The sequence below is a fragment of the Stegostoma tigrinum genome, chromosome 15 (assembly GCF_030684315.1).
Source record: "Stegostoma tigrinum isolate sSteTig4 chromosome 15, sSteTig4.hap1, whole genome shotgun sequence".
Classification (NCBI taxonomy): domain Eukaryota; kingdom Metazoa; phylum Chordata; class Chondrichthyes; order Orectolobiformes; family Stegostomatidae; genus Stegostoma; species Stegostoma tigrinum.
In genome coordinates, this window is record NC_081368.1 from 66429991 (window position 1) to 66451776 (window position 21786).

The window sequence follows — 21786 nt, forward strand, 5'->3', positions numbered from 1 at the left end:
TGGGATCACCTTTCTTGTTCACTTGGTGCTTCTTTCTGAAATATCGTTTTTTTAGAATAGAGTGACCAAGATTTATCATGTTACTTGGAAATCTGCTCTGACTTGTGCAAAGAGCTTAAGCCTTAATGTTGCACAAAATCAGATCTTTAATGGTACTAAGGTTGAAATACCTGCCATGTTTTGAAGCCACATTGATTTTGTTTCAATTTATAATACAGATATTTAGTGTGAATGTAGATGTCAGCAGACTTTTCTGGGATCCATTGGTTCACTGAGTGGCCTGCTTTTGATGCTTGGCATGCATGAAGCCCAATTCTGGCTCTGCCCCAAACCTCCCTGAGTTGCAACCTCTGTTATTTAACTTATTTAAAACTATCATCTGCAGCTTATGCAAACTCCTATTCCCTAACACTGCTGCCCCTCCTTCCTTGGTGGATTGATTTGAAATCCTTGATCTTGCCTCACCTTGACTTTGACTCCTTTTCCAGCCATGTGTTACTGATTTCATTTTGTCTGGTCTTGCCTGGTTTATTCCTGCCCTTCCTATAACACTACTAGCAGGGAGCATTCTCTGTTCCAACTCCTTGCACCACACCCTAATTTTGCTTATTAATCTTGATAAAATTCAATGTTTTGGAAAAGCTATACAAGTCCAAGTTGCTGCTCTTGTACCTGAAATTGATGACAGTTGTTCCTTTATCAAAGGTGGATCTGAGCTGGTGCAGTATCACAACTATTTCTTGTGCCTGTGCTAAAAATCTGATTCTGTTGGTACATTCGAGTTGTTGCAGTCACAGATAAGCATTTTGTGCCAAATCATAAAGCCAGAACATAATAATTATGAGGAAGCTTGCACAGTCTCATGTGTAATTTGGAGCTTGCCCAGATTTTACAAATACTTGAAGCTTGTCTCCGTGTTAGTTACAAATGGTTGCAGCAGCAGATCTGACTCTTCACACTATCCTAGTGTCTTAACCATGATTAAGGTCTGGATATTTTTTAAAAAAAAATCAATGGGAACATGGTGATTCTCTTGCCAGCTGCACCAGCTTGCAGCATTTTTAAGAATGGATTTTCAAACATGCTGTCAACAAAACAATTTGATGCCCAAGCTCCATCTTGTGGTAATTGAGAAGGTTTCAGTTTTCTTTGGATTTCATTAGAAGGAAAAGCCCGGAATGGCAGAGCTTCAAGGTTTTTTAAGATTACAGGGTATTTATATTGCCTCAATTAAGGCGCTGACCTCAAACGTCGACTTTCCTGCTCCTCTGATGCTGCCCGACCTGAGTTTCTTCTTCTTCACACTGTGTTGACTATCGAGGTTGTCTGTCCTTTCCTATATGCTGTTGATCAATGAAAATGCAAAATATTTTGAAATCTTGAGAAACATCTTTAAAATGTTAGACCCAAATCCTCCAGGAAAAGCAGATATTGATCAGTTACTGTTCTCTTACCTTTTAAGCCCTGCATCTGTTCCCACATATTCCAAGCCTCAACTTCACGACCTCCAATATTGGAGGCTTCAGTGGTGTGCTGTGTACTTTTTAGTGTGGCTGAATCCTGTAGTTTGGTACAGTCAGGAAAAACCAAGCCTCACTGCTCCTTTTTGTTAACAGCTGAGATTGTGGAATTCTGGCAGAGTCATTCATTTACTAGCACATGACAGGTGTTAGGCGTTACTACATTGAAAAGCTATATGAGTGAACAAGTTTGAGCTGTTTACGTGAGTTAAAGGATGGGGATCGATATGTGGTTGCAGTTTCAGGTATAGTGACTAGTTGATTGGGTAGGCTGGTCAGTTCAGATTATGGAAATGGTGTTGGGGGTCAAATGGTTGATGTTGATAGAGTTGAGTTCAAGTCAGTGTGGGGAGACTGAGGGGAGAAGAGGTCAGATGTCCGTACAGGTGATAATGGGAACTGCAGATGCTGGAGAATCCAAGACAACAAAGTGTGAAGCCTAGACCCTTCTGGCCCGAAACGTCAGCTTTTGTTCTTCTGAGATGCTGCTTGGCCTGCTGTGTTCATCCAGCTTCACACTTTGTTATCTTAGATGTCCCTATAGGAGTCAGTTTTATACTTACCCAGGAATTAGAGCAGGTTTTAATTCCTTCAGCTATTTGTGGAAAATGAGTCTAAACAATCCTCAATCTCGGACTCTTAATTTTGAGTGTTCTGGGACTGGTTAATTGCCATAGGAAGTTTCTGTTTTTTTGCGCTGTTCACAGATAGTCCGTGCATTCTAAGGGTACTGATGTACACATTTCAGGTATCATCCAAGATCTGATTATCCAAAGGAGGGAAGATCTTGGCTATGCTTCCCATCAGAAAACTGCTGAATTTAATAATGCTGTGTACTATTTAGGTTCGCTTTGTAGATGGTTACCATGTAATGCATTTTTAGAACCTAAGGTGAGATCTGATTTTTTTCTTTAATACTAGAATTACAATAAACTTGTATCATCATAATTCCTATATTTATAGACCACTTTGACATAAGAATACTTGTACATCATTGCTGTATGCAATACTGTAAGATTTATGCATTATTAAAAATAAATTATCTTGAGATTTATAGGTGCACTGCCTTAAATTTCAGGCCCTGTACTTTGATTGGATGTGTTTAGCCTTTGAAATAGGCTAAGTAAGAATGACGCTGAAAAGGGCTGAAGGGTTTGGAACAACATTGGATGAATTCGCTTCTTGAAGAATCTGAGCCAAGGGATCATGACCTTAAAATTAGACCTAGGTTAGTGGAAAGCCAAAGCTGCTGTTATCGTCAGCTGTATATTTTTAATGATGGGCTTATCAAGGGTTATGCAACCACAGGTAGATGGAGGTAAGATACAGATTAGGTACAGTTTACTCAATAGTAGAACACGTTCAGTTGAACGGCCATCTCCCATGGGCATTTGCAGTCACCCTAAAAATATGCTAATAGGTTGCCTTCTGCTGACAATGTCCAATGGCTTTGTGGCATTGTGAAGTCCAAGATAACGAAGAAGCAGCGTGTAGTCTGTATCATTAGGTTTGCTTTTTTCTTTTGGAGGCAGATCTCTTGTTGGAAAGGCTTTGATTTTAGTGTAACCATGACTAGTTGGTATATCCTGATATTGCAACCATTCTTCATTGTTGATGGGCATGGAACTTGTGTCCAATGCTGAGGTCACTGACATGTGAAATGTTCTGATTTGAATGGCACCAAGGTTCTTTAAGTGTTGCTGTAGCAGCCTTCATCCAGGTGAGCAACAAATATTGTAACATACTCTTCACTTGTCAAAAGTTGTGAATCTTCGAACGACTAGGAATTGAATTATTCAGTGAAATCTGAAACAGAGTTCAGTTCTGGGCATTACCCCTCAGGATTGATATATTGGTTTTGAGGAGGTGAAACACTGACATTAGAATAATATGAGATAAAAGGGTTAAATTAAAAAACAAAGTTACATGGATTGGGTTTGAGCTCCCTTGAAATATAGCCCATTCTGTGAAGCAGTACAATCTAGCTCCAATTTCAAGGGAATTTTCCTTTTGTTCATAATTTTTTCGCCAAAGGAAGTATGTCCTTTCTATCTCCCTTAACTCAGTTTATCATCTTAAATGCCAACGTTAGATCATCCTTTAATCTCTGTTGCCTTCCAGTTGCATCTGCAATATTAATATGGCATGAACAGTAATGCGTCTGGTGGCCTTCAAGATGCTGCTTGTGGAGTGATGATCTTCTTTAGAAGGATCATGAAGATGCTTGACATTTTCCTTGTTGGTCATTAGTTTTTACTTGTGTAAAGGAAATGTCACCTGCCATTTCTCAGACACTGATGTTGTTTCGGTCTCATTCTTGTCTGGAATATACTACTTATTATTATATAAGTTGCAAATCAATGCACAGTTCCACATCTCCCTCCTGACCAAGGCAAACTGATTGAAGTGGCTTAGGATGATTAACTCAACACTTCCCTGAAGAAATCTTGCAGGGGTACGTTGGTTAGCTTCTGACTATCCTATTCACTAACACTCTGGCAATTCCTATGAAAGGTCTGAAAATGAGCATTTCACAGCCATCTTGTCACATATCAGCTCTAACACCAGTTACTGGAGGAAATTATCTTTTGACCTACATTGAATTAAACTTTACAGTGATTGTGTGGTTGAATGTTGCCTTCATGTGGAGGGCAGTTACTATTTTCATTGCTTTGCCATTCAGCTCTTGCAATTCCCTCTGGATGAACGAACTGATGATTTCTCATACTGAGGTGTTCTGGCAAAGTCTAAGTAGGTTGTTGGTGGTTAGGCCTCATTCTCCGTAATGGCACCATTGACTCCTATCATTTTATTGACTATTGTGGAGAAGATGCAAAACATGGTGTGTTTTTGGATATGGAATATGTATAGTTGAATGGATACCCTTGTACTAACCATAACGGCATAGTTTGGTTTGGTTGGTGCACAGGTCTTTAATATGAATGTATAGCCTGGTTGGAATCAACAGATTTTCCTGTGTTTGTGACATTCAGCTGCTTTTTCCTGTAATGTGCAGTGGACTGAATTAACTGGACACTGGCATTTGTGAAGATGAAAAGTTTGGGAAGGTATCCAGTTGGGAGGATGTCATGTGGTCTTATCTCTTGATGAAATATCATGTGTTCATGCAGCCGTCACCTCTTTCTTATTGTCCACAACAGCTTTTGACCAGATGTGGATGTCAGCAGACTTTTCTGGGATCTATTGGTTCACTGAGTGGCCTGCTTTTGATGCTTGGCATGCATGAAGCCCAATTTAATTGCTTCCCTAAGGAAATAGTTATGATATTGCCAAACTTTTATTGGAATTTAATGTCACACTTTGTCTTAATGAGGACTTACTGTATGTGTACAGGTAGGTTGGTCATGATATGGCCCAGTTAGTTCCTTCATTGCGTTGTTTCCCTCATCATTTGAAAAAGCCCCATTGACAGCTACAACTTGAGTACACCACTCAGCTATTTTAGTGATGTTCTTGATGACCCTTGCCCTGCTCCTCTCATTCTCCAAGTAATTTTCAAAGTTGAGTGCTGCATTGTGAGCTGAGGGTAAGTGGTTGATGATAATTAATGGTGGTCTTCATGACTCTTTTTGATCTGAATCCATGTTAGGTGTGGAATCACGAATGAGGACTCCTAGAACCTCTTTGGTATAGTGGTATCCCAATGCCCCATCAAGGATGGGTTTACTCTGACGGTGCTTCAGATCCAGGAATGCTGATGGAGGAGTGTGGAATGTTCCTTGATTAGATAACTACCTCTGTTGAACTTCAGTCCCTAGGCTTCAGTGAATTTAATGTTGAGGAGTTTGACTGGATTGGTACAGCCTCAGGCTTCATTTACGTAGGATGCCTAGCCCATTGCTGATAAGTCTATTCAATTTTTTGTAACACCGAAAAGTGTTTGTTGGGTATAGATTTAATTATCTGGCCTATTAATCAATTCTTTGACTGCCAACAAAACGCTATTTAATCAATAAGACTGTCTTAATTTCTGAATTTAAACCATGTTATTTGTGGTCTTAAATAGTGCGATCTGTAACGAGTATTGTGATTAAAGATGTGGACTGGATTTAGCCACCAGTCAACATTAGGGGATGACAGATTTATCCCTCGAGATTTTCCCTCAATTATATAATAAAAAGTATTTTTAAAATGGGAAAAGTAGAATTTTAAAATTGTGACAACTTTGATGGAAATAGCTAAATGGATCCAGGATTGTTTATGAATTAATAACTGAAGAGGGAGCATGATTTGGCCTTACTGAGTAATTGATTTACTACAGACTAAATTGCAATAAAGATCATGAGAGATTGAGATTAAACATAGCATGTGGAACTGAGCTTTTGTGCCACCAATGAATAAATTGGATTTTTCAATGACTGTATGGCAGCTTTTGCATTTTTATTTACTGAACTTTGCCCAAAAATTCAAGGATATATTTAATTTAATACAGATTGTGCCTGAGGGTTGTTTGAGGTGGGGGTGGTTGCAGAAGCATTTTGGCTGGCTTCCTGCGTGCTGTAGAGTTTTAACTGCACAGTGTGCACCTTTTCATTTTCAGCTGGTTTCCCACCTGGAAGCTAGCTTGATTGGTTTTGGCTCAGCATCAGGCAGGGAACATCAGGAAGAAGCCATGTGAGCAGGTAAGGAATCTGTTGCTGTGTTAGCATTAGGCAAGGTGGTAAGATCGCATGCAGTTTGTCCCACTAAGTGGGCTCAGAGGAAGCCTTCTTGCTCCTGAAGGCACAGAAGCTGTGCTACGGGGATGCTTACTTTTCCCTGAAAACTGTTATTGCTGCCTTTTTTAGCTGCCAGGTTTCCCAAGGTCCAGAAACATTGGCCAGCCAGAGATGAACATGCAAGATAGGTTAAATGTCTCATAATATTGCTGGGATCTTCATGTTGAACTGCTAAACCACATCCTCTGAGCAGACCTGCAATGTGTTGCTTGGTAGCCCTTAATTAAGCCCAAAAGTGATTGGATTCGGTTTGGTTTAAAAATGATCATAATTCGTGGATTCCAGTCAGCCTACTTTTGGGCAATAGTGTTACCCCATTGATCTCATGGTGATTGATGTTAGTTGCAGTTTTGTAAACATCTCACTAAAGTGTGCACACAAAAACACCTTCTTCCAAAAGATATTCCTCAAGCCAATGCTCTTGTTTGCTAAGGAACTAGAGAGTTGTTCATATGATTTGAAGAAACTATTCTATTGCCAGAAATCATTAGCAAGAACCTGAAAGCAGCATTTGTGGCACTGGGGGAAAGCCTAGTGTTTGACATTGGCACTTTTCCAGGAGCATTATTACTGTGTTCCATTTACTCTTGTGAATATTTTCTATTGTGAATACAATTTGCATTGTAGGAAATTTACAGTTTTGATGTTTCCTTCTGTCCTGATTGATGAAGATTATAGTGGAGCATTGACGGTGTAGATATATAGAGTTAATTTAGGCAGAGGTTTAGAAAATTGAGTGACATGGATGGTCGGAATGTCAATTAGTAGGGGACATACCTTTAACGTAAAGGGGAGAAACTTCAAAGGAGATGAGAGGCAAGTGCTTTTTTTTTCTCTCTCTCTCTCTCTCTCTCTCTCTCTCTCTTTCTCCACCACCACCCCCCCCCCCCCACCCCACCCCCCACCACACTGCACAGGATAAGTGCAATATGTTGTCAGAGGATGTGGCAGAAGTGGATGCAATAACAACATATTTTGGCAGATATGTGAATAGGCAGGGAATAGATGGATATGGATTGCAAGGAGGCTGAAGGCTTTTAGTTTAGAAAGGTGTCTTGTTATTGCAGGCTTGGTGGGCTGAAAAGCCTGTTCCTATATTGTTCTGCTCTATGTTCTTGTTAATTGTTACATTATTGGATTAAATGAATTGAGTGCAGCAGAGCTTGAAAGACTCAGCTTTCAACTTAAGGTGCAGCCTTCTATCCAGCACTTTATATGGGAAACAATCAGGTCTGTCTGGTATAGTACCATTTACTTCTGATTTTAAGAAAAACATATTGTGGTGTAAATTTTTATGTCAGCTTCAAAATCAAACTTAGCTGTCAAACTGAAGCTTCACAAGTGGCTTGGAGTTGATTTGTATGATTCCTTTGTTAGTGAAAAACATGTGGCTTGCAAAGTGTTTTAAAGGACAATATCAAACTAATGAAGAGGAAGAAGAAATTCTGTGCTTTTTTTTTGAAGAGAGCACGTGTAGTCTTACTTTTTGTGATGCGTTAGATATTATTAGTTTTGTATTAATAGCACATTTCTTTGTAAAATAGAAAAACGTTGAACACTGCAAGATCTGAAGCACATATGCATTACACTGGTTTTAAAAAAAGGAAGGTTCAAAAGGTGTGCAACAGTTAGTCGGACAGTTTCACAATGTACAGTTTTGTACTTTCAAAAATATTATAGCTTAAGCATTTAGGATACAAATGAACTGAACTCTAAAACACTGACAGTCCATGAGTCACATTAACAAGTTTTGCATGCACTGTTAAATATCAGTAATTTTATTTAAAATTTTCCCTGTCAAACATTGATGTCATAACAAGATCATTTTCAAGTCAATTTGTTTGTGTCTGTTTTCCCTCCCTGCAAGCATATAATTCTAATCAAATTCATCCAAACTGTTCCTTTATCCTTTAAAGTCTAGCGAGATTCTTAAGGGGAATAGATATGTTGACAGTATACTTGGGATTACCTCAAACTCCAGATCCTGAGGGCATACCTATTATTATAAGCAGCATGTGACCTGACTCCTCATCTGCTAGTCTTGGACCAAAGTAATGAATGTGACTGTATGACAGATGGGCGTAATGTTCCACAAAGACAAAGGAAGTCACATGCCACATTACTGGCTTCTTTAAAGTCAGAAATCTACAAGCAGTTATAGTTGTCCATCAGTCACAATATACCACACAATCTAGATTTGTAACTGAGTGCAACTCTGAGGGAGTGCCGCTCTGACAAAACTGTCACTTCCCAAATTAAATATTCACCAATGTTCCTTTTGCCTGTGCAGATGGTGATAAAACACCCCATGGTACAACTAGAAAAAGACAAGGGAGCTTCTTCCTGTATGGTGACCATTGATTCCTCAAACCACACCACTGAAGCAGCTGATCTGGTCATTTATCTCCTTGCTGCCCAGAAATTAGATGCTGAGTTTGTCTATCAACAAGTGACTACAGTGGTTTACAAGTTGTTATCTTTTATTTTTAGGCATGCATAGGATTTACAAGTGTTGCAATAATCTCAAATTGTCACTAAGTCCATTTTCCTCACAATGAGTTCCAGAACAGTTGAGCTGCGAATGAATGTGGTTTGCAAAGATTTGTCAAAGGATTAAAGGCAATCCAACCAACATCACTGTGCCTTTCTTGTCCACTTTGGAGCTGGTTAGTTTAAAGCTGCATGAGCTTCTAAGTGCAAACATGACAACTTGAACAGTGGCTTTAAATGAATTGATGTCACCTTAACAATGATCCATCCCAATAGTGTTCCATATGAGCAGTAAACTATGACACAAGAGAGCTGCCTCGTTAAATTTTACTTGTATGTTCCCCATTGGGAATTAGTTAGGGTGAAGCTTAGAAGACGCCTTGAGTTTGGATCTGAGAGACTGATTTTATTTTAAAGTATTTTTTAGCTTTGTAATTTGCAAGGGGGAAGACCTATGTAGATATTGGACCCACTTTACTTCACAATAATCCTCTTTAACCTCCTTCAACTTTAAAACCTCCTGCCTGTTTCTAACTGTCTCAAACAGTAGCATCTGGTTTTACCTTGATAAACATTCTGCACTCCCTTCTTCCAACCCTGTTTGTAACATTAGCCACTTGCCCCTTAGCTATGCAACTTCTTCCTAAACCTCTGAACCTCAGGGTGCTCCTTACGTGTTTGTTTAAGACTCACTTCTGAACAAGCTTTAGTTTAAGCTTTACAGTATGTTTCTTTTGTTTATTATGATATCTTGTCCTCTTTGATTAAACTTCTTTGAGCAATATACAATATTTTTGTAGATGAGGGTGCTGTGGACGATGTAGGCTGCTAACTGTTGTATTAGTTTGGTTGAACCTGCTTCTCAAAGATGCCAATTACAGCTTTACAGCATGAATAAACACCATCAGTAGACGAGGAGACAAGTAATAAAGGACTACTGAAGCAAGAAAATAGATATTTTCAATCGTATGCCAATATTTTTCAGTTTTCAGAAAGAGCTAAAATTGCTTTGTCAAAAGACTTGAAAGACTTTTGCTTACATAACTCTTTTCAAAACTTAAGAACCAGTTTCTCAAACCACTTTGAAAATAATTTTGAGTATTATGATAATGTAGTGACTGTTGTATAATAGGGAAAACACAGCAAATGCTTACAAACAGTGCAATAATGTTTTAGGTGTATAGTTTGGAAAGAGGGTGGCTAAACATTTCAGGATGTTGAGAAAATCTATCTCTTTTGTTCCTTGAAATCACAATATGGGATCTTTGGTACATGCCTTTAAAAGACAGACACAGTCTCAGGCATGTGTGGAGTGTCAGTCAAAATTTTGCGCTGAGGTGTCTAGTGTGGTTCTTGAAACCACAGTATTCTGTATCGGTTGAGTCATCTAGTTGATTTGCCAATGACTATCTTGCGTTGCCAGCCTCTTAATTTTGCTTTTGTCCATAAATGGAAACACTTGCTCCCTGCGTCAACCAAAATCCGTCATAATTTTGGGATCTCATTCAGGCAACCTCTCAGCCATGTTTAGGCACAAGCCACACAGCCTGTTGTCCTTTCTTGATGAACATCACCTTGCATTTCTGGTAGCATCCTTGGAAATCTTTATCACATTTGTTCCTTTTGACCTTTTCTTATGATGTGACAAGACTATAAGCAATAAGGTTTGGAACAGGTCTTTGACTTTCAGTTCTATTCCTTTAGAAATAAAGCATTTTTTAAATTGATAAATTTAGTAATTTGTGTAAATGTACTACTTCATCCCTTTGCTCCTTTGCCCTATTGGCGTTCTAATTTTCTAAGTAATATCTAACCACCTTGTTTTGCTCTGCAAAAAGCAATATCCATTGCTTAGTTATGTTGTTAAATTACCAGATATATTCCTGTTTTGCAGATTTATTAGTGTTGTTGTAATTTGTTGCAGCCCTCCTCGTTATTCCCTATCCAGACCTAGATGTTTGTCTTAACTGCAAGTTTGGAAATTATTTTTTAATTGATGCTCAATGATTTGATGCACTGATCCATTTGTAATCTCACTTTGCACACTTATGAATATTCACATTATCCCCCACTGTTTTAGCTACCTAGTTAGTTTCGCTACATGTCCTTGACTCCACTCACTCTGATTTTATTAACTTTCTTTCACGTGGCATCTTAACAAATCTCCTGACTTACATCTGCTACATCAGCCTTGTCTACTCTATTAACTCTTCAACAAACTGAGAGGATGGTCAAGCAAGAATTTCCATTTTGGAACCCATGTTGACTACTGATAATTAACTTCTTTTTGCTTCTAGATTTTTTGAATTGTTTCCTTTGTCACAATTTTAGTATTTTCCCTGACCATTGACATGAAGCTGAATGACCTGTGGTTTCCTGGACGCAATTTCCCTCTTTGAGTATCAATGTAATAGTTTTGAAAGGAAAATTAATTAAAAGGATGTACAAATTCCTGTTGCACTGAAAGAGGAGGACTTTCTGCCCATTTAGTCAATGCAAATCAAAAAGAAGCTCTCTAGTTTAATTCCACCTTCTAGCTTTTCTTCCATGCTGCGTAGGTTAAGGCACGTCCAGTATATCCAAGCATGTTTTATATGTAGTATGCACTTGTATCTCTACCATCCTTTCAAACAGTGAATTCAAGCTTTCACTACCCTCTGGGTGAAAAAAGTTCTGGACCTGCTCAATAATGACATCACTGATTACTTTAAACCTGTGTCGTCTGACTTCTGTGCTGTGGGAGCAGGTCCTTTCTATCCCTTAATTTAAGTTTTTATCATGGTGTGGAGATTGACCCTTCCCTGATAACTAAAACAGAAACACCCAGAGAAACTCACGTCATCTCATGACCTGTTAAAGAAAGTGTGAAAAGTGGTGTAACCTACCTCTCACTTCCCAATCCGTTATAAAGGGGAGGTTAAATGAAGTGAACTCCTGACAGTCACTGTCAAATCTACAAGTAACAATTTATTTATCTCACACTACTAATGAAAAAATTAACAGAGCTACTAACAAACCAAACTGTTGTCCCCCTCCCCTTAACAACTAAATATTCATGAGTAAAACAAAATTTTAATGGTATGCTGTTCCAATAAATGCAAGTCCAACTTATATAAACCAAATCAATAATAAAAAAATCTTAAAAACTTAGTTTCTTGAAATTACAGCCAGGACACGTCTTACAGAATGTTTGGTGCCTTCTTCATTGTTCTTCAGTCAGGAATGCCTGTTTCCATCAAATTCTTGTGTTAGGAATATTAGCTTCGAGTGCTGCTGTACCTTCAGTGAGATGATGGTTTCCTGAGAGCTTAGCGAATTCTGTGAGAGCCAGTGATTTTCTCTTTCAGGCTGCTGGTTGTTAGCTCTAACAGTTGCTGTCACACCGATTTTCAAATACCGTTAATACAGTGTGGAGCTAGAGGAACATAGCAGGTCAGGCAACATCAGAGGAGCAGGAAAGTTGACTCTGACTCCAGAACCTGCAATTCTTGCTATCTCCAGTTTTCAAAGACAGTCTTCTTTTGTGCCCTTGATGACCTCCTATCAATTTCTTACAATAGGATCAGACCTAGGTTGTCAAAACCATCAGATTCAAAGTTAGCTGGCCTTTAGTCTCTAAGTGCCTGGTTTAAATTAATTTGCTGATATTCAAACTGGTTGCCTTAATAACAAGACTACTGCCTGGGTTGCTAACCATACAGCCTTTTGATATAACTACCTAAATTTCAGGAACTCTTTGTGCCTGCGGCTGCTGGCAGACACTTTTTTTAAAACCTCCAAGCCAAGAAAAAGGGAGCACACACTTACCCCCCCCCCCCACCCTATCATTTTACAAACAAGTTCTAAAGTCCTGTCTTCCAATCCAAAAGTGAAGTTCGTTAGAGTACAACACCTCCCCATTAAGGATTAAAAAGAACCTTTATAATGAAAAGACAGCTTGTTTTTTAAAAATCCTAATGCTATTATTAATAGACCATTAACCAAGAGTTACACATTTATGTATATATTAGTATGAAAACATTGAACACTGCTGTTCTTATACACATTTTCCTTTTAAATCTGCGATATAACATCAGCAATAACATTTCATGACCTACAAAATGTACAATCTGTAAATTAAGCGTTTGTAACATAAGACTCCAATGAAATAGTTTGGTATTCTTATCTTTAAATCTTTCCAAAAGGTGATCAGTGTACATAGCCATCTCTGATACATTGTTTGCAACAAAAACATTAAAATGTTGTAAGGTCAGTACCAAACTCAATAATTCCTTTCAATGGTTGAATATTTTCTCTGGTAGATATTTGAGTTTCTTTGAAAAATAACTGGCGTCACAATTCCACAATCATCCTCCTGTAACAACACAGCTTCAATCCCTACATCACTTGTATCAATAGCAACTTTAAAAGGTTTCAAGAAATTTGTTGTGGCAAGCCTTGGAACCTACTATTAGAGACTGACCAGTAGTTGTACTTTTTTTATCTTGTCTTCCTGAGTTAACCATAGCCACAAAGATGAAGTCTCAGGAGATCAGGCACTATCTTATTATCCAGCATGTGACTAGGGAGTGCACTGTCCTGCAGATCCTCAACTTATCTTGGGGTTTCCTTCACTACTTCAACTAGTCCCATTGGTTTAGCCTCTCTTATCGCATCCTTTTCTCCAGTGCCCCTCTTGATCCATCAGCACTGCGACTTTGTCTCCTCTATTACAGTGGAAACTCCTGAGGCCTTTCACCTCTTTTTCACCCTCTCACATATCTTTTTTCACATAAGATCACACGGGAATAGTTTACCACCTTTTGGCTTTTCATTGAAGGATCTTCCTCCTCCCCAATTTCTATCCCTCACGAATGGAATTGCTGTCAGAAGCTAGATTTCGATTTATGCACTAATGCGTATTCATCCACCATCTCTGCAGCTCTTCTTCAGGTTTTAACTTTCTGTTCCTCAACATGAGTTTGTATCATTTCTGGAAGTGAGTTTTTGCATTCCTCCAGCAGAATAATTTCCAAGACCCTCCTATGCCTTTTCTAACTTTAATACCCATCTATTGAAGTTACTATGTTTAATTCTTTCAAACTCGAGGCAAGTCTGACCTGGTTCCCTCCTTGTATTTCTGAACCGTTGACTATATTCTTCTGGTACCAATTTGTAGGCACTCAAAATAGTCTGTTTTACTACTTCATATTCTATTGACATGTCATCTGACAGTGTTGCAAACACTTCACTAGCCCTGTTACCAACTTGGTCTGAATTCACATTACCCACGCAGTCTCTGGCCAGTTCATTCTGGTTCACAAATTTCTCAAAGGAAATTAAGAAGTCTTCTATATCTTTTTCATTGAATTGTGGTAAAGTTTTGACATATTTGTAGATATCCTATCTCCTCCTCACCTAAGCTTATCTTCTGCCTTCATTCCCATCATTTTTAGTTGGCGATCCTGTTTAATTTGCAACTTCCAAAGTTCAAACTCTCTTTTTGTCTTTTCTCTGCTTGTAACAGCAATTCAGATTGTTTCAATTACCTTTCATTCTCAGACTCCAGTTGTCTTATCTGCTGTTTAATTTTTCGTAACTCTACTGCATTTGATGATTTCTCTGGTATACCTAAATGCTTGACTCACGCCTTTACAATTTCAGCTTTTCTGTTATCCCTAGTTGAACCCAATTTTAGCCTGTTTGTTAAGTCTAAAACTACATACTTACTCTGTTTTCCTAAATTTTCTTGACAAATTTGTAAAGTATTCTCAAGCTCCAGAAACTCTTTTACAATGTTATGAGCCATTTGCCCCGCTTTTGATTAGCCAGCCACGAGTAAGCTAAATTAAACAGATTTTCCACTTCTCACTTAGGCTTTATTTAAAGATCGAGAACACTCCTCCCCAAGTCTCTTTAAATCTGCTGGTGCTTTTCTTACCCTAAGTGTGTTCAGATCTTTTGAGATCTGTCCAAATCCATTCAGATCTTTTCTGATCCCATACATGAACTAGCCAGATCCCAGACTCAAGCCCCCAAACTATTATGAAGTAGATGTCAACCTCCATCTGATGACTAAAACTGAAACACCCAGAGAAACTCTTGTCACCTTACAATCTGTTTAAGGAAGTGTAAAAAGTAGTATAACCTGCCTCTCACCTCTCAATCTGTCATTAAGGGGAGATTAAATGAAATGAACTCCAATATCCTAGCTGCAACAAATGGTGATTGTTTCTTTCTGGCTGCTGATTGTTAACTCTAACAAATGACCGTTGTTCTTGCACCAATTTTCAAATACCCTCTTGTTTTGTACCCTTGATGATCTATCAGTATCTCACAATAGGATCGGTACGAGGTTGTTGAATCTATCAAGTTAAATTAATTGGCTGATATTTAAACTGTGCTGCCTTAATAACAAGACAAATCAACTGTCTGGGCTGCTACCCATTGAGCCTTTTAATAGAAGTGTTTCAATTTCAGGAACTTTCTCTGCCTGTTGCTGCTTGCAGACATTTTTTTAAAATCTCCAAGTCTTTTTAAAAAAAATGCACATCATCTTTTATAGGGACCACACTTTTTTTCACCCCACACCCCCATCATTTTACATACAGATTCTAATGTCCTGTCTTCCAATCCACAAATACACTACCCAATTTTGCAACAAGGTCATATTTCTCCGTTAAATTCCCACAGCCTCTAGTATTCACCAGAAATAAAAACACAGCTTGTTTAATCTTTACTTGTAGCTAAAATTCTTTGTTCCTGGCAATGTCTTTTTAAATTCCTCCTTTCTTGTGTCTTGTGAGATTGTATTCCTGTATTATAATGACCGGATTATGCCATATCCAGCTGCAACAAAATTGATTTATGCAAAATGCTATTGACTTAGAAATGATACAAACTGCTCAGAAAAATACTGACAGTCTGAAGAAAACTGCTTCTACTTCTCATGACTTGAAATGGGGCTCAGTGCACCAAGTGTACATTTTCTACCTATTTTAAGCCCTTTTTAATTCCTCTGACTGATTGAACTTAACTGCTGTCAGATAGATAAAGTCAACAGCAATACAGCAGGGAAATAGGCCTTCCGACCCAAACTGGCCCTTGCTGACCATGGTACCCACTCAGCTAGTTCCAATTACCCACATTTAGTCCATATCCCTTAAAACTCTTCCCACAATATACCTATCCAAATGTTTTTTCAAAATGTTGCTATTGTACCTGCCTCAACGACGTTCTCCGACAGCACATCCCATATACGCACCACTCTCTGCGTGAAATTGCGGCCTCTCCCAGGTCCTCCTCAAATCTTTCCTCTCTCACCTTAAACCATATGCCCTTTAGTTTTCAATTCCCCGTCCCTGGGAAAAAGACTATACTCTTTCATCCTATCTATGCCCCTCACGATTTTACACATCTCAATAAAGTCACACCTCATTCTCCTACGTTCCAAGGAATAAAGTCCTATACAGGCCAACCCCTGCCTAAAACTCAGGCCTGACAATCCTGGGAACATCATCCTAAATCTTTTCACAGTTTCCAGTTTAAATATGCCTTTCCTATAACAGTTTGACCAAAACTGTACACAATTCTCCAAGTGCAGCCTCACTAACAACTTGTACAAGTGTAACATAATGTCTCAACTCCAGTCCTCAGTGCCTTGACCAACGAAGGCAGCATGCTAAATGCCTTCTTCACCACCTTGGCGACCTATTACACCGCTTCCAATGAACTATGTACTTGTACCCATACATCCCTCGGTTCCATAACGCTCCTCAGGACCTTACCAATTGCTGTATAAGTCCTAGTGATAATGGGAACTGCAGATGCTGTAGAATCCAAGATAACAAAGTGTGGAGCTGGATGAACACAGCAGGCCAAGCAGCATCTCAGGAGCACAAAAGCTGATGTTTCGGGCCTAGACCCTTCATCAGAGAGGACCCCTCTGATGAAGGGTATCAGCCCGAAACGTCAGCTTTTGTGCTCCTGAGATGCTGCTTGGCCTGCTGTGTTCATCCAGCTCCACACTTCGTTATACTGTATAAATCCTGTGTTGGTTTGACTTTCCAAAAGGCAATACCTAAAACTTATAAGTATTGAATTGCATTTGTTAATCCTCAGCCCACTTTCCCGTCTGATCAAGATCCCTTGGTAATTTTTGATCACCTTCCTCACTATCAACAATACCTCCTTATTTTGTATCATTAGTAAACTTACTAATAATGCCTTGTACATTCACATTCAGATCATTTATGTAAATAACAAATAAGAAAGGTCCCAGCACTGACCCCTGTGACACACCACTAGGCAAATCCTCGAGTCCAGGAAACCACCTTCAACTATCACCCTCTGCTTGCTGCCATTGAGGCAGTTTTGAATCCAAATAGCTAGCCCTTTTTGGATCATGGGCAACCTAACCTTCATGACGAGCCTCCTGCTCAGGACCTTGTCAAAGGCTTTACTGAAATCCATATAGACAACATCCACTGCCCTACCCTCATCTAACCCCTTTCCAAAAACCTCTAAAATATTTTTCAGACATGACTTCCTGCGCACTCATCCATGCTGACTATCTCTTATCAGACTTTGACTATTTAAAAGTTGGTTGATCCTGTCCCTCAGTATCCCCTCCAGTAACTTGCCTAACACTGATGTCCAGCTCACAGGCCTGTAGTTCCCTGTCTTGTCTTTGCTACCTTCCTTGAACATTGGAACAAAATTATTCACCCTCTAGTCTTCCAGAACTTCACCAGTGGCTATAGATGAAGCAAAAATCTCTGCCAGGGCCTCTGCAATTTCTTCCCGCCGCCCCCCCGCCCCGCCCACAATGTCCCAGGATGGACTTGATCAGGCCCAGGGCATTTATTGACTTCAATGTGGTTTAAGACCGCAAGCACCTTGTTTCTGGTAATATGTATGTGGTCCAAAACATCCTCACTTGTTTCCCTTATTTCCATAGCACCCATGATTCTCTCCTCAGTAAATCCTGAGGAGAAATTTTTCATTTAAAAATCTCTCCCATCTCTTGTGGCTCCACACAGCCTTGCTGGTCTTTAAGGGGACCTATTCTCTCTCAAGCAACCCTTTTACTCTTAACATAGTGATGGAACCTCCTGGGATTACCTGTAGCCTTATCTGCCAGATCCATCTTACACCTTCTTTTTCCTCTTATGATTTCCCTGTTAAGCTGCTCCTACACTATATTTATCGTCATGTAAGGATTTACTTTAGCCCAGTAGCTTGTATCCAATGTATACCGCCGCCTTTTTCCTCATCAGAGCCTCAGTATCCCTTGTAAGCCAGGGATCCCTAAACCTGCCAGCTTTTCCCTTCACCCTAACAGGACATACAGTCCATAAATTCTTGATATTGATGATGTAGTCTTACTGTGTAATTCAGCAGACATAGCAAATAAAACATGTCAATGCATGTAAATCCAAATAGTGTGAAGTGGGACGTTTTCAAATGTATAGAATACCACTAGTTGTGTCCTCCTGCGGATTCAAAAATGCTGAAGCACTTAAGATATTACATATTCGATTTACATATTTTAAATGACTTGATATTGTAAAGTAGTATTTTAGTGCTTAAAGATTTACTCCTCTCATGTCTTGAATAATTTTGAATTGAGAGCAGAATATATGAGGTCAATATTGCTTTGATTAACAAATTATTTGGCATTGCCAAACTGTTGGTATTGATGACAGCTTATTAGACTTCTGCATCTATAGATTTGTTCTATCATTCCCATACCTTACTTGCTTATGTGATATATATGAGATAATGGGAACTGCAGATGCTGGAGAATCTAAGATAATAAAGTGTGAAGCTGGATGAACACACCAGGCCCAGCAGCATCTCGGGAGTACAAAGGGCCCAGACCCTTCATCAGAGAGGGGGATGTGGTGAGCGTTCTGGAATAAATAGGGAGAGAGGGGGAGGCGGACCGAAGGTGGAGAGGAGAGTGTAGGTGGGGATGTAGGGAGGGGATAGGTCAGTCCAGGGAAGACGGACAGGTCAAGAAGGTGGGATGAGGTTAGTAGATAGGAAATGGAGGTGCGGCTTGGGGTGGGAGGAAGGGATGGGTGAGAGGAAGAACAGATTAGGGAGTCAGAGACAGGCTGGGCTGGTTTTGGGATGCAGTGGGGGGAGGGGACGAACTGGGCTGGTTATGGGATACGATGGGGGAAGGGGGAGGGGGGAGATTTTGAAGCTGGTGAAGTCCTCATTGATACCATTGGGCTGTAGGGTTCCCAAGCGGAATATGAGTTGCTGTTACTGCAACCTTCGGGTGGCATCATTGTGGCACTGCAGGAGGCCCATGATGGACGTGCCATCGAAAGAATGGGAGGGGGAGTTGAAATGGCTCGCGACTGGGAGGTGCAGTTGTTTATTGCGAACCGAGTGGAGGTGTTCTGCAAAGCGGTCCCCAAGCCTCCGCTTAGTTTCCCCAATGCAGAGGTAGCCACACCGGGTACAATGGATACATTGGCAGATGTGCAGGTGACCCTCTGCTTAATATGGAAAGTCATCTTGGGGCCTGGGATAGGGGTGTGGGAGGAGTTGTGGGGGCAAGTGTAGCATTTCCTGCGGTTGCAGGGGAAGGTGCCGGGTGTGGTGGGGTTGGTGGGCAGTGTGGAGCGAACAAGGGAGTCACGGAAAGAATGGTCTCTCCGGAAAGCAGACAAGGGTGGGGATGGAAAAATGTCTTGGGTGGTGGGGTCGGATTGTAGATGGCGGAAGTGTCGGAGGATGATGCGTTGTATCCGGAGGTTGGTGGGGTGGTGTGTGAGAACGAGGGGGATCCTCTTTGGGCGGCTGTGGTGGGGGCGGGGTGTGAGGGATGTGTTGCGGGAAATGCGGGAGACGCGGTCAAGGGCGTTCTTGACCATTGTGGGGGCAAAGTTGCAGTCCTTGAAGAACTTAGACATCTGGGATTTGCGGGTGTGGAATGCCTCATCCTGGGAGCAGATGCGGCGGAGGCGGAGGAGTTGGGAATAGGGGATGGAATTTTTGCAGGAGGGTGGGTGGGAGGAAGTGTATTCTAGATGGTATCCAGATGTGTTGGAGATGGCCCAGGTGAACTTGAAGTTGGGGTGGAAGGTGTTGGTGAAGTAGATGAACTGTTCAAGTTCCTCTGGGGAGCAAGTGGCGGCGCCAATACAGTCATCAGTGTAACGGAAGAAGAGGTGGGGTTTGGGGCCTGTGTAGGTGCGGAAGAGGGACTGTTCCACGTAACCTACAAAGAGGCAGACATAGCTGGGGCCCATGGCCTCCCCCTTTGTCTGTAGGAAGTGGGAGGAATCGAAAGAGAAGTTGTTGAGGGTGAGGATGAGTTCGGCTAGGCGGATGAGGGTGTCGCTGGAGGGGGACTGGTCGGGCCTGCGGATAGGAAGAAGCGGAGGGCGTTGAGGCCATCTGCATGTGGAATACAGGTGTATAGGGACTGGACATCCATGGTGAAAATGAGGTGTTGGGCGCCAGGGAATTGGAAGTTCTGGAGGAGGTGGAGGGCGTGGGTGGTCACAAACGTAGATAGGGAGTTCCTGGACCAACAGGGAGAAAATGGAGTCCAGATAGGTGGAGATCCTTCACCTTCCTGGACCTCTCAGTCTCCATCTCAGGCAACCAGCTTGTAACTGATGTCCATTTCAAGCCCACCGACTCCCACAGCTATCTAGAATACACCTCCTCCCACCCACCCTCCTGCAAAAATTCCATCCCCTATTCCCAATTCCTCCGCCTCTGCCGCATCTGCTCCCAGGATGAAGTATTCCACTGCCGCACATCCCAAATGCCCAAGTTCTTCAAGGACCGTAACATTCCGCCCCACAGTGGTCGAGAATGCCCTTGACTGCGTCTCCCGCATTCCTGCAACACATCCCACACACCCCACCCCTGCCACAACCGCCCAAAGAGGATCCCCCTCGTTCTCACACACCACCCCACCAACCTCCGGATGCAACGCATCATCCTCCGACACTTCCGCCATCGACAATCCGACCCCACCACCCAAGACATTTTTCCATCCCCACCCTTGTCTGCTTTCCGGAGAGATCACTCTTTCTGTGACTCCCTTGTTCGCGCCACACTGCCCTCCAACCCCACCACACCGGGCACCTTCCCCTGCAACCGCAGGAAGTGCTACACTTGCCTCCACACCTCGCTCACCCCTATCCTAGGCCCCAAGATGACTTTTCATATTAAGCAAAGGTTCACCTGCACATCTGCCAATGTGGTATACTGTATCCATTGTACCTGGTGTGGCTACCTCTACATTGGGGAAACTAAGCGGAGGCTTGGGGACCGCTTTGCAGAACACCTCCGCTCGGTTCGCAATAAACAACTGCAGCTTCCAGTCGCGAGCCATTTCAACTCCCCCTCCCATTCTTTAGATGACATGTCCATCATGGGCCTCCTGCAGTGCCACAATGATGCCACCCGAAGGATGCAGGAACAGCAACTCATATTCTGCTTGGGAACCCTGCAGCCCAATGGTATCAATGTGGACTTCACCAGCTTCAAAATCTCCCCTTCCCCCACCGCATCCCAAAAACCAGCCCAGTTCATCCCCTCTCTCCACTCTATCACAAAACCAGCCCAACCTGTCTCTGCCTCCCTAACCTGTTCTTCCTCTCACCCATCCCTTCCTCCCCCCCCAAGCCGCACCTCCATTTCCTACCTACTAACCTCATTCCACCTCCTTGACCTGTCCGTCTTCCCTGGACTGACCTATCCCCTCCCTACCTCCCCACCTATACTCTCCTCTCCACCTATCTTCTTTTCTCTCCATCTTTGGTCCGCCTCCCCCTCTCTCCCTATTTATTCCAGATCCCTCACCCCATCCCCCTCTCTGATGAAGGGTCTCAGCCCGAAATGTACTCCTGAGATGCTGCTTGGCCTGGTGTGTTCATCCAGCTTCACACTTTGTTATATGTGATGTATATGCTGTGTATTTTGTAAAGACTGTTTCTGGATAATTAAAAGACATGAGAATGGGTCCAAAAGTTACCTATAAATTTAGTCAGCCCTGTCAGAAGGAGCTGAAAGTTTTGTGA

The 21786-nt window shown here is 41.3% G+C and overlaps 1 protein-coding gene across 10 annotated transcripts in view; it reads left to right on the forward strand.

The window, feature by feature from the left end:
* hdx (highly divergent homeobox) overlaps positions 1 to 21786 on the forward strand; it is a 90093-nt gene that overhangs the window by 39654 nt on the left and 28653 nt on the right. The window lies entirely within an intron of this gene.